This window comes from Dermacentor albipictus, chromosome 6, assembly GCF_038994185.2.
Source record: "Dermacentor albipictus isolate Rhodes 1998 colony chromosome 6, USDA_Dalb.pri_finalv2, whole genome shotgun sequence".
Classification (NCBI taxonomy): Eukaryota; Metazoa; Arthropoda; class Arachnida; order Ixodida; family Ixodidae; genus Dermacentor; species Dermacentor albipictus.
In genome coordinates, this window is record NC_091826.1 from 68942260 (window position 1) to 68955433 (window position 13174).

At 44.0% G+C, this 13174-nt stretch overlaps 1 long non-coding RNA gene across 1 annotated transcript; it reads right to left on the reverse strand.

The window, feature by feature from the left end:
- Positions 1 to 5599: 5599 nt before the first annotated feature.
- LOC139061161 (uncharacterized) lies at positions 5600 to 11445 on the reverse strand. Its single transcript, XR_011515232.1, has 4 exons — positions 11001 to 11445; positions 10763 to 10931; positions 8362 to 8594; positions 5600 to 5762 (listed from the first exon to the last, which is right to left on the reverse strand). It is a non-coding gene; the product is annotated as an uncharacterized lncRNA (long non-coding RNA).
- Positions 11446 to 13174: the final 1729 nt, after the last annotated feature.

Consider the following 13174-nt stretch of genomic DNA (forward strand, 5'->3'; position numbering starts at 1 on the left):
TTTCCTTTAATAATGAACTAATTAGAAATATTTGTTTGAGGAAATGCTCCCTTGACGGCATCTTACAACTTCCAATGTACCTATAACTAAAATTTGCCATGGTGCTTAATGAGAGGGGCTTTTCAGCCCAAATTAGATCCTGCAGACTATAGTACTGTATGGAAAATATGGTACATGGAACTGTAAAATTTAATTTTCCACAGCAATTTCTACCTGTGCAGTTGGAGTTGGCTTTGTCATAGCATAGATATGAGGACCGTGAAACAACCTTTATTCCCTAAAGATCCTGTCCTGTAGTATATTTGAGCATTTACATAAAGGCATGGAGACCCTCAGTGTGTTGCAATCTAAGTGGCAGCATATAGGTGGTGTGTGCTGCCTGTAGAGATGCCACTGTAAGCCATCTATGTATTGGCGGATTTCTGAATTGTGGATGGGAGAAGGCTCATGGCTGCTCTGCCTTTGCACCAAGCACTGCAGAGCACAGTGCTACAATTTTCTGTTTGTGCAGTTCGAAGAAAATTATTCCTGCAGTGGCAGTGACTACACAGAAAATGCACCCTACGAGAGTGGACAGAGTTCCAATGTGACTGTGGTTTGAAATGGTCCAGCCCCTGTGTATACAAGCACCGATTTTCCCAGACAAGTGTGACAGTGCCTGGCTTTGAATGCAGTGTGCTGCTTCATAAATATTGCAGTTGCACAGCACTAAGCTGTCTGGATTATGTGGTTGCCATAATGACTTCTCTGTACCCGTGGGACAAATATTTGCACTCGAAATAGTGACAGCAGCCATGCATTTCCTGCTGACATAGAATTATGGTTCCACAATGTCATCTGATGTATGCACATGCTGTGATGTGGTTGGTGTGGCCATGCTCTTTTTTCCTCCCTTCAAGTATGCTGGTAAACTGCCACTAGTTACAGATGTCTGCAAGGAGTGCACACTGTGTGAGTGCTGCACATGAATTGAAATTACGATCACCACAGTGATGATAAAGGACACATTGAAAGGTAATCTGACAACACTTATCAAGACTGTCTACAAGTTTTCTGTGAGAGATTTCCTCAGGGTTGACAAAAACCATCTTAGGGACCATTTAATGGGGTGTAACCGCCCACATTATGAGATGGAAGAAAATGAAGCCATTAGGATTTCTCTGGTGGTGCAAGGTGCTCAAATAGATGGCTTTGATTGCAGTAGACATAAATATTATCATTCTTTCTGTCTGGGCACATAACTTCTTTGCCAACCTCTCTGTCATCTCTGTAGCACATTAATTTAGGATAGTAACTCCACTCTGACGCAGGAGATAAAAGTGCATGCCAGACATGCTGACCACACTGACTTGGAGAGTGCCACTTTCTTAAATGTGGCAAAAGTCTGTGTTTTGGGCGAAATAAGAGCTCATAGGCAATTTTTATCTGTGATAAACAGAAATATGTGCTGCCAGTGGTCAGACGTCATTGAGGTCGAGCTTCTCAAGCAATAGATGCCATCGAGAAGACCAAAGAAGCCAGTGATTAGCCATTGTGCGCAGCAGCTTCAAATGGCAAAGTCCAGCTGGGATTTCTCTGCACAAGGTCACCAAATGGCATTCCTAAGTAACAGATATTTTTTACCCTAAACTGCTACCGTAGAGTGGCTGGAACATGCACCGTTCGTTCCAAGCATGCAGCTGTTATCAAAGCTTAGTTTAGTCAATTATTGAGGCTTAAGATCGTTTTAATGATGTACAGTAGAAAACAATTGTAAAAGAATCTAAAAAAAATTTGAACTGTGTTGACTCTTTGGTGGCATACTGTTGCTATTCCCGAAGTTGCGTCCTCAAATGACTTATGCTCCAGGTATTTGAGTAAAAACTATGGGTGTGGAAATATCAATTTTTAAATTTCAAAGCTAATTCGAATAATGAAACCTAAGTGCGAAGCGAATATTTTTCGAATATTAATACTATTGGTATTGCAAAAATCCATTTCTTTTCACCAACCAGAGGTGCAAAATAGTTATACTACATAGACTGCATAGCAAATAATGTACAGGGATATTATGCTTCGTGGTTAACAAAATTCTCTAATACAACACTTTTGTTTGACAATGTCATAATTGTAGTTACTTAATGTTTCATGAAGCAAGGACAACAGCTCAACATGTTCGAAGAGCAGTGACACCTAGTGCATGTCACCATCGATTCAGACATCAAAAAGAGCTGCTTAAGTGTCTGGTATCAGCAGGTCGCCCTTCGCAAGCCGAGCCAACAGTGGGCACCACGCTTACACCATCGCTCAAACGGATCTTCTTTTTGGACCAAAATGTCATCATGCAAATATCTTTAAACCTGCGATTGTGGTAGTGAAAATTTCTGCCACGAGTGAAAATTTCTGCTGGTTGATAAGCTCATCAGAGTCTTTCCACAGTGCTGATGTGGAAGTGGCCCGTTCAGAAGCTTTTGTTGTTGAATGCATACTTCGGTTCCTTGGTGATGAAATTACCCTTCCTTTCTCTAAATCCAAGGGCGAGATCTCGCATTCTGAATGTTTGCTTGCGCTCTCATTATTCGCCTTCACTGTGCTTTCGTCAGCGGTCGTCTGCTTGGTGAAGCGGGAGCGCCAATTGAACACTGCCTACTCACTGATGTAGGAGGTGAAGCAAACATTCAGAAAGTTAGAAGCTGGCGCAATTTCATCTCAGGTTGTTAATCCAGTTTGACATTGAAGCATCCTGGTAGTATTAAAGTACTTTAGAATGAGGTTCCAGAAGCATTGCCAAGTTTGCCACTTGGTGAAATTTGTAGTTTGGAACAATTTAGGCTCTTGGCGAGATTAGCAGTGAACACAGAGGTTTACACATGGCGATTGGTGTTGTCCAAATGCATGAAGAGGTCACAGTATAGGTACTTAAGCTAGTGTCGGGTAACCATAAGCACCCGCAGGGGCCCCGTGACAGTGTCTCCTTTAACTTCAGATATGCTTCACTGCATGATGATAAATATGCTTCGCCGCATAACACGACTCTGCTGCAGCAAAGGTGGCTTAAACCGACAACAGCCGAGAAGGTGCAAATCGCACTGCGCTGCCTGGTTCTTGCTGTTGGCCTTATTTTTCTTCTTTTCACAGTGTCCTTACTGTAAGTGCACTCCAGAGTTACAATGCAGGAATATGCATGTGTGCACAAGCTTTCTTTCAAGAGTAACTCACGATCATAAGTTACGTCATCATGGTTTCGTACTATGTTACGGCATCATAAGCGAGACATAATAAAGGGGGCCTCAAAGGCTGTGGGAGAGACTAATCTTTTGTGCGAGATTGTGCTATCCTTGCTGCACGCAGTGCAATATTATGACTCTCATGTCTATGGTGGCATTGTCGATTATGAATGTTTCCTTACTGCGTTAAAAAAATGTGTAGTGCATCTTTCAGATAATAATGGCATTATAGCTTCAGAGTTGTTCCAAGTTTTGGGGACTTGTTCACTAAAAGTACATTATTAGAAAAGCTTTAGAATGTCTAGGTCATAATTGCATTTGAAGAATTGTAAGTCTTCCTACACATAGCAATTAGTAGCTTACTGTGCGATGTTGAAGGTGGTTTTTATTCATAGGCCCTACGCAGAGAGCAGCAACACAATGCCTGGCATGTGACCAGGGTTCGTAACAGCGTTTGCATTTCCAGTGCTCGTAACTGATTCCAGTATTAGTGCATAAATTTGCTTTATGAATTCTTTGTAGACAGAAGGTGCTTGAATATTGGTTGCATGAAATGCTCCAATGCACTGTATACGTATAGGGTGTCTTTTATTACCATACAGATTTTCTTGTTTTCAAGTTATGAGCGCGGAAAATGTGGCATTCTTGCAGAGGAATTCCTCTAATGCACTCTCATTTCTTACAAATCTTGAAAGTTGCACCTAATTCAAGATATTCATCATTGAATTTCACTGGCAAATCGAGGCAATATTGGAACTGAGTGTGCTGGGAGTGCAAAAAAGAAGGTCCCGCTATCTCATCAGATGGAAACATCTTGGCCAGTCATTGTAGCTGCTGATACGACACACTTTGCCTGGCAAGCATGTGCGTCAGTGTGCCATATCAGGCTATCATTTAAGCTTTGTCCCACACTTCTTGACAGGGCACTGCCGCCTGATGTGGAGGAGGATGCACCAAGTTTTGATTGTACTCAATTGAGCGCGATAATGAATATCTCAAAATAAGTGCAATTTTCGAGATTTAGAAAAAGAAAGGGTGTGCGTTCACATGCGACTGCCTCCAAATATGCCATTTAGAAGGCTGCCGCCAAGTTACTAATAAAAAAAGTGACTGAATTTTTCAAAATTAATTTTCTGAAACTCGCATTATTAGCAGCATAGTGTGTCCACCTCACCTAGAAACTCCTTTGCAAAAACGCTGGGCTCTCCGTGCTCAAAACTTTTTGCTAAATATCTGCACGGTTAAAAAAAAGTAGATATGCACAATTGTTTATGCATGAAAGTCGTACACTATTTCAAGATTTTTGCCCTTCTATGCAACACCAGAAAAATTGGAAATAGAAGCTTCAGGTGACCTATCTGATTTGTTGCAAGTTGCATGGCCATATTATTGTTTTAATTTTTCGCTATTCCCTTTTACTGTGATGTCACCACTGCAGCAGCTCAATGGCTGTGGCTTTTCATTCCAGGTCACAAAGCTGCACCCAGGTAGAGGCAGATTCCAAAAATGCTTGTGTACTTAAGTATAGCTGCACATTACAGAAGCCGAGGCCCTCAACAATCATCCGTAGCCCTCTTGTAGCCCACGAGTTCCTTATATTTTATTGGGATTGAAGAGCAACGTTTGTGCTAATCCCTCTATTTCAGACGAAATAATGTGCATGCAAAATTATATCTTCATTACTTTACACCATAGTACCAATATCTGTCGTGCGTTGATTTTTGATGTCTTTGCATTTGCTATAGCAAGGATTTTTAAACATCAGCCACAAAAGAAAAAATAAATGGTCAAAGAACCAAGAAATGGTGTGTCGCAGCTCCCTTCTTTTTTTAATTGGCGGCAAGTTTTGCACTCGTTGTGTACTTCAAAAGAAGTGTTACCTTCCTGCTTTGGAACTTTGTGGTTTTGTTGTGCCAGCTGCTTGACCAAAACAAGCAAAATGTACTTCGGATATTCCACAATTCTGTATGCATTTGGTACAATAAAAACAATAAAATTTGTTTCAAGAATGGACAAATGCAGTGATGGTTGTATTGAAAACTGCAACATGCCGATTTTAGTTTCATGCTTCATTAATTTTCTCAGAGCCCCAAAGCATGCGAGGTTTGAAAATATATCATGCGACGAAGTGCTGGCCTGCCATGACATTAGTGCACTCGGTCTAGAGAACTGATTGATGCTGCACATACATTGAACATGGTGGCCATGACCATCCCTCATGAATTGGCATTCCCTGCCTAAACCACCTCACCAACACAGCCTGTTAACAGCAAGAAAGCTGACGAGGCTTCCAAGAATTTCTATGCACTATTAGTATCGCCCTACTGAAATTACTCCATTTGTTTGCTGACAATTGTCTTGACGAAAGTGGAAGCCGAATCGGTTGTGTTCAATCAGTTTTATTTACATACAACCTATTATAATGTGGACCTCTCTTCGCCTCTTCAACTGTTCCACAGCTGCTGCTGCCATCTTGCATGCCACATCGAGGAGGGGGGGGGGGGGGCAATGTACATGGCAGGAGCATGGGCGGATTTTCCAAGGAACTCTGGAAAGCTGTAATCAAATTGCGGGCAAAGTTTAAAAAGTCTTAAATACAAAAAGGGTGAAGAGTGTTGTAACCTTGTACATGTTGATCACACCACATGTTTCAGCTGCAGCTGTAAGTGCCTTGTCTCAACCAAGCTACAGTTCTTGCAATAATCCACTTTGTGATACTCGGTATGAATTGATAAGACTAGCTGCTATTCTAGTGGTTGTGCAGGCCACAAGGGAACAGTGCCTGGCCTTTGTGCTCGTATGTGTAAATTTTTCTCTATCGGTCTCGCCCAAGCCACACCAAAATGTTATCCACAAGTGAGGCGTTTTTTTTTTTTTCGAAATGGGTCAAATCCACGTAAACAGAAGTTGAGAAAAAAGCAAAAATTTGTTACCGGACCTAAATACAACGCTATCAAAGCTATTATATGATATGCTTTACATGTCAGCTAGGGCAAGTTTACGACCACAAGTAATGAAAAATTATGCGGCAAATATGCCCAATATTAGGGCGAGAACTTTGGATTTGGCTCGTATTGAATTGAAACGCTGGATTTTAGGTGGTATTGCTATGAAAACATTATTAAAATTGGCTTTCGAGAATGGTATCATGTAATCTTGACAGAAAAGCTATAATAACATTGGCAGCAGGGCACTGCATTTTGCATTTTGGCAACGGCGCATTCTTGCTTTTACGGTGGTGATGCGGCTTCTTTTCACTTCGTCGTCGACGTCTAGGGATAGATTTTTGCCGATCTCTTCATTGCCATCCGAATCCACAAACAACGATATCAGAAAAGCGAAGAACTCACGAAAACACGAACGAAACACTCTGAGCTGTCAGGCGGGAACCAACTCCTTGGCGGGAACTGACAAGGAGGCTGCCATGGCTACATGACGTCACGCCAAAAGCGCTCTTCTATTGGGCAAATGGATTTGGCTCATTTTGATCCGTGCAACAGCTGGATCTGGCTCAATTTCGAAAAGAAATAGGATCTGCGAACACGTTCGCCTGGCGTTATTTGACCCATTTCGTTGCAACGGGTTTTCTATGAGAAAGTTGCCTAGTTTTTCTTGTCATTACAGTTTTATCTGACCTAGTTTCGGTTTGTGGATTTGGCTCATTTCGAAAAAGAACTCCTCAAGTGTCGTGCCAAAAAGGCCTGGCAACATCTTGTATTAAGCCGTTTGACCCATTTTATTGCACTGATGCACACGGTGCAACCAAATGTAGGAAATGACATCGCCTAGGTGATTAGTAAATTACCCTTCTAAAATACCACAAGAGCAACTTTGCTGTGGCAAGAGCCTTAGCAAAAACATAAGAGACACACAAATATGAAGGAAAAGCGACACCTTCAAGTTCCCGCACCAACTCACCGTGACAAGCACAGATATTGACAGTGTCTGCTTGAGCTTAGTTATTTGGAGATACATGCAGTTGAATGCTTTTACGAGCATTGAGATGCCCCACTATGCTAGCTTGCCTTTTATGGCTATAGAAAGTTGTATACTGCCACAAGTCTGCCTATTCCGATTAGAATCTATATTGAAGCTGCTTTGAGCAACAGGTGGTATTCTATTTCAGCGCTAATGATACATTGAGAGTAGTGTGCCTGGAAGGAATAGACAAAAGCATTGCAGAAGCTGCAGTACTTTGTGCTCGCTGAATGATCACACGAGAAGGTAAAGATGCCATCAGAAAGCATCTTTCGTATGGAGTCTCTTTAAAAGAAAAACACTACAACTAGACATGGTGACAGTTGTGGGCAAACTAAAAATATGATAGTTTAAGGTGTGGTATGGCATGCTTATGCTATTTCTGAAAAAAATAAACACGGCAAGTGTGTCCATGCCAACAATTGACACAGGATGTGCAGATGCAAAACTGCAATACAGCACCACGCCGTCAAAACGACAGTATGCAAGTGGTGGTCCAGCATCAAAACTTCAATGTCCCTACACTGCAACACTGGTGGCCAGCAGGCACTGCTCTGTCGGGCACAGGACGTGGCAGCAACTATTTCTCCTAAGGATTCAATAAACGGATTTCTCTACCTCACCCGCCATGCGATGCGCCATGTGAGGGAATGACAGTGCCACTACTCTCACAGGATATGGATGGTGCACAACACCACCTTGAGCATCGGAGCGCACGTCTGTCTGTGAGCTCTTTGTACTACAAACACAAGTGGTGCATGCAAGGTAACATTTAACACATCACTGCCAAATGCCATCAACGAACAGAAGCAGCAAAGAAAGCTGCTTACATAATTTTCAGTGTGTCGGAACTGCATATTTTTTACATCCTGTCTGCATGCCGCATTGTTCATCACTGCTAAAAAGTGCATAGTTGCATGGTACTTTTTTTCGATTTTGTGCACTTTCTTTTGTCCTGAAAAAATAACCACATAAAAATAAAGCAGATGTTTCTCAATGAGCTGTAAGTACTAAAGTTGCTCAAAAGGGTAGTTTACTGAATTGATTGCATTTGAGTACTGCAGGCCTAGTTTCTTTCGGTCTTTCTCTTTTAAAGCCTCAGCACAAGTTAGCTGAAACACCCTGTATACTGGACAGCTTGCCTGGCTGCCCGCACCGCCGAGGCGGAGTATCTTACGTTTTTGTGGTGCACTTGTCGCCGTCTCGTGGCACCGGTCGTCCATCCTTATCGCGCACACGCCAGCGTCGTCTGGTGTTCCAATTGGCTGCAGCAAAGCGGACAGCTCTGGCGGGCAGGAAAAAAAGTGGTCCGCAAGCGATCGGGCTTGCTGCCTCGTTTAACGCCTGCTTTTATCCGCCTGGCCAAGAGCTTTGCCCGGTTTAGCCGCTCCGTCTTCAGTGTGAACGTGCCTTTAGAGTAAAAAATCAACAGCTTACGCTTCCACATTTTTTGCTTGGTAGCTACATTCAATTTGCTTGCTCCTCATCTTTTAGATGTCTAGGCTCCTCACATTTTAACGTGGCTGAATAGTGCACAAATCAGAAACTACAGTTTCTGTGGCCTAGCCTTCTCACACTTGCAAGGATACCATCCAAAATTGACCTATTTTTCTTATGGGGTGCCCACTGATTATGACGATGCTGACATCGAAGGATCTCAAGTGGTTCTCTAGCATTTTGGTGACAAACGGAATACAGTAAATGCCGAGCTACAACTGACTTGATATCTGTCAGCACCAATGAACGCAGTAAGTATTCTCACTAAATTGAGAATCCAGCCCAACAGCAGATGGACACCAGTGGTTTGAATCCCCCGTGTTGGCAAATTTAACTGGCTGAAATCAAGCATTTAAAAGACGCACTTAGTTCCATCCCTTCAATCTGTGAGCATAATGAAGATCAAAGGTCAGGTTATGTGGCTGCAGCACCTTCTGTTCATGCAGCATACCTTGTGTGCAAGCCACATCTATTTACAACAGAAACAGCGCTTTCCACCCGTGAGCTAATGTTCGGTGTTAAAATATGGTAGAATTCTTTATCCAGCCAACGCGTGCACGCTGAAATCCAAGTGGTACAGCCAATATGTGCCTGTTTAATCACTACAATGCATTGAGACACTTCCGACAACGCACGGCTGTACCAGAAAAGGTTTTAATTTTTTTCACTAATGCCATGTACTTATGAACTTTTATGAATGTACCTGCAGCTTTCGCAGGCTTCTCGAGCGTAAAGTGGCCTGTGTGTTATTGCTATTCAGCCGGAGTGCAATAGGAGCCAGTCAAATGAGTAAAACATGAAGTCAATGTGCACACAAAGACTACATGTACCCTTGCATGACTTCGTGCCACAGGTAGCCAACAGCTTCCAATTCACAGTTCTTGTAATATGCTTGTGGCAGCCATCTACAGTGATCTATTTGATTTAACGGGGATGTGTATGTTGGCTGAAAAAGAGAAAATATGCTAGGAAATATATTAACACCGATGGATGCAATATATCCTTTCCGGTAGAGTTTTGCACAGAAAAGTTAGCAGATTCCATGCATATGTGAAAATCGGTTATAAGTGAAGCCTTTGTAATGTTCAGTAAAATGCAACCACTCGTTCACTTCTATAACTCTGCACACAATGCATGTCCTGGTCTCGTTTAGTTCATTTTTGTCCATACTCGGTTGCTTTCGATGCTGACTTTCCGACTTCTCTGTGGCTGACTTCTTAAATTTCCTGTTGTATACTTAATTTCTTGCCTCTTGTTCTACGTGTCTACCCAGTGGTACATGTTGAGCTGCACTTAACAGGTAACCAAGTTGCCATTTGGACACATGCCAAGCAGCACATATCCAGTGCCATACACAGTGACCAATATTGGCAGGACTGCAGCAGCCACCACCCACTGAGCAAGGAAGAGGCAAAGCGGGTTTCGTTTTAAGAACCGCTCATTAAAGTTATTCAATCAATCAATCAAAAATATGTAGCAGCTTGCATATGTAGGAATGCGATTTATTCGCGATGCTAATAATTTGATCACCTGTTTTGGTAGCTGTGGGCACGAGAAATTTAGACACCTAACCGCACCAAAATTCAGCTATTATGAAAACGCGGAATTTCGATCAAAAGAGTCGATTTGCCGCTGTGGTGGTTTGAAGGACGGCGACAGAATAAACCAAACTTGTAGAAAGGGAAGTAAACAATCTGCGCAACCGCTCTATCGCATGTTTGACAAAGAAATTGACGAAAAAATGTGCTTAACGTGATTCAGAAACATGTCTACACAGGAACGTTCAATGGTAGAAATTACACTTCACCGCTACAGAGTAGCGAAGTTGCCCTGAATAGTGGGACCAATATTTTCCGACCGCCCAACAAAGGGTGAAGTGCGCACAGTATGTACGGCAACACTTGCTTTGTTCACCGCAGTAATGCCACCCTGTGATGGAGACAACTACGACAAACGGTCCGCATTTCTTCAGCAGCGAGCAGCGAGAAAAAGTGAAACATTTTTTTACCGAGTCAGAAATAAGCCAAGCGTGTTCCTGACGGTATGTAACGGCATGCCTCTGGAAAAAAAGGGGTCCATACCTCGGGGTTCAAATTCCGCAGACACGGCATGCGCTTCAGCGTAGCCGTCAATTTGCGGTTGAGCAAGCGACGTTTTTGCATTTTCTGTTCCGCATCAGCATCTTCTAGCCAGCGACAGAGCACCTTGAAAACCAGCACGACGGGCGCCGTCTCGCTGAACAATCAAGGCCTAAAACTTAAAAGAAAACACAACTATTAGCGCTTATTGTTTCAAATTTTGTGATTTCAGTAGACTTACCTTGATGTTGTTGCATATTTCTTGTAGATCCATGTTGCTTTCACGGTCATTTCCGCCAACATAAAGAACGGCGAAATCGACACGCTCGAAGCGCATCGTGGAGACAGCCCACGCCAGCCACACTGAATTGTAGCCAGCAAAACTGAATGTGCAGTCTTTAATAGACTCAATTAGGCGCAGGCGCGACCTATTAAAGAATTTAACCTGACTCGCCGACAATGACGCCGCGCAAGGACGGCATGACTGAACACGATCCAGCGAGGCGTAACAAGACCACGCGAACGAACCTACGTGAGCCGGCAGAAACCACAGGGATTTAGCAGCAGCACCTAGCAGCGTCTTTCCCTAGGCGTACAAGTACCTATCTGGGGGCAGGGAGTACGGCACTGGCTCACGTCACATCCGGTTTGCCTCTAAACCGGGTACAGCCGGCCTGCGGGGATACGCTTCTTTATTGCTCGTGATGGTGGTCACGCGTGGCTTATTAAAATTCTTGCCGTGCGTTATTGTTTGAATGATATCGTTACGCTGAACAACAACGACAACGACCCCAACAACTGCAACAACAGCAGCAGCAGCAAAAAAAAAACTAAATTACAAAACACGTTTAGCTGGTAAAGCGGTGCACTAGGTGCCTCGGTGAAAACGTCACAATCCATAGCAAGGTAGTTGGCGTTTTGGTTCAGTATTTCTTGCATTGGACAGCTTTATCCTGCAAAAATGAACAAAGAAAAAAAAAGCGGCAGACTAATTTTGTCACGAGATGGCTACTGGACACGCAATTTTCTTTACAGATCTAGCTTGCGGTTCGAAACGATGCAGTCTGGAATGTAGAGGTAACTGCATCAATGCAGATTAAGAAGAGCTTACTATTGGTCAAAGTTTTCTGTGGGGTGGCTAGATCTTCAAGCAGATTAGTCAAGAGAGAGAGAGAGAACATTTATTTAGACCGTCGAGTAGGTGGTGTCCTCATTCCTGGACTCCACTGGCCATGGCTTCACGAGGTACTTGCTCGACGAGTTTCCTATCCAACCAGGGTATCGCCGGTCAGCTGTACCTCCCGCTCCTCAAATGACGTGCTAGAAGTCTGAGTAGAGGTTAGCCCCCGCACCCTCACGAGATGTGAAAGAGTGTAGGGCGTGTGTCGCCCCACCAGGGGCAGATGCCGCGATATATATGAGGATCCAACCTCACGCAGAAAAACATGATCATCTGGTGCCCGGGTCACGCAGGACTCGAGGGCAATGAGAGAGCGGACGGCGCAGCTCGTGCTTTTGTAAACCGAGCGGTCGACCACTCTGACGAAAACCCCTTTTTACCACGAGACATCCTTGAGCACCAGCGGCGCGAGCGAAGAAAGTACAGTCCACCACACCCTGACCTATCCAGGCAGGACTCTTATGACTGGCGCCGAATACAGACGCACACCTTTCCAAACCTTTATTTGAAAAATGCCATTCACCCAACGCTGTACAGCGCTCGCTGTCCGTGGTGCGGAGGCCGGCCAACTCTCGCCCACATTACGTGGGACTGCCAGAACAGGCCACCCAAAATTAATACACCAAAAATAGCCGGCAAACTTTCCGAAAGGGAACAGTGGGAGACTTGGCTCGCCAGCGAGGATCGGGAGATGCAACTAGCGCTCCTCGACCGAGCACGGCGGACCGCTCAAGCCAGTGGGGCCCTGGACTAGGGGTTCCACCCACTCGCTTTCTGCATTTTTTTTCTTTCAAATAATCGTTTTGATATATATATATATATATATATTGGCACAAGATGATTTCGAATTACGCGCGCCAGCCGCCTCCTGCGTTCGTGCAGTTGTTTACTGCTACCTGCGAAAGATAGCGGCAGTGAAGCGGGCAACACGGGCTCGCAAGGCACGCGCAATCGGAGCAGCGTGTCATGAGCGCGGGACACGAGCGAAGAAGAAGACGTGCGGGTCTCTTGCGAAAAGACTGCGGACGCTCCTGTGAAGCTCTTGTTTAGCTGTGTGTCGGGCACAAGTTCGCCCAAGGTAAAGCGATTAAAGTACCATCACTCAATTGTGCGTTACAAATCTGGTGGAGGTGCGGGGTATGATTTCAAGCCCTTCTCAAGTCAGGGAAAGGAGCCTGGACTCACGGCAACTTGGACCCATCGAATTGACGCCTGTTCACCAACGCAGCAGTCGT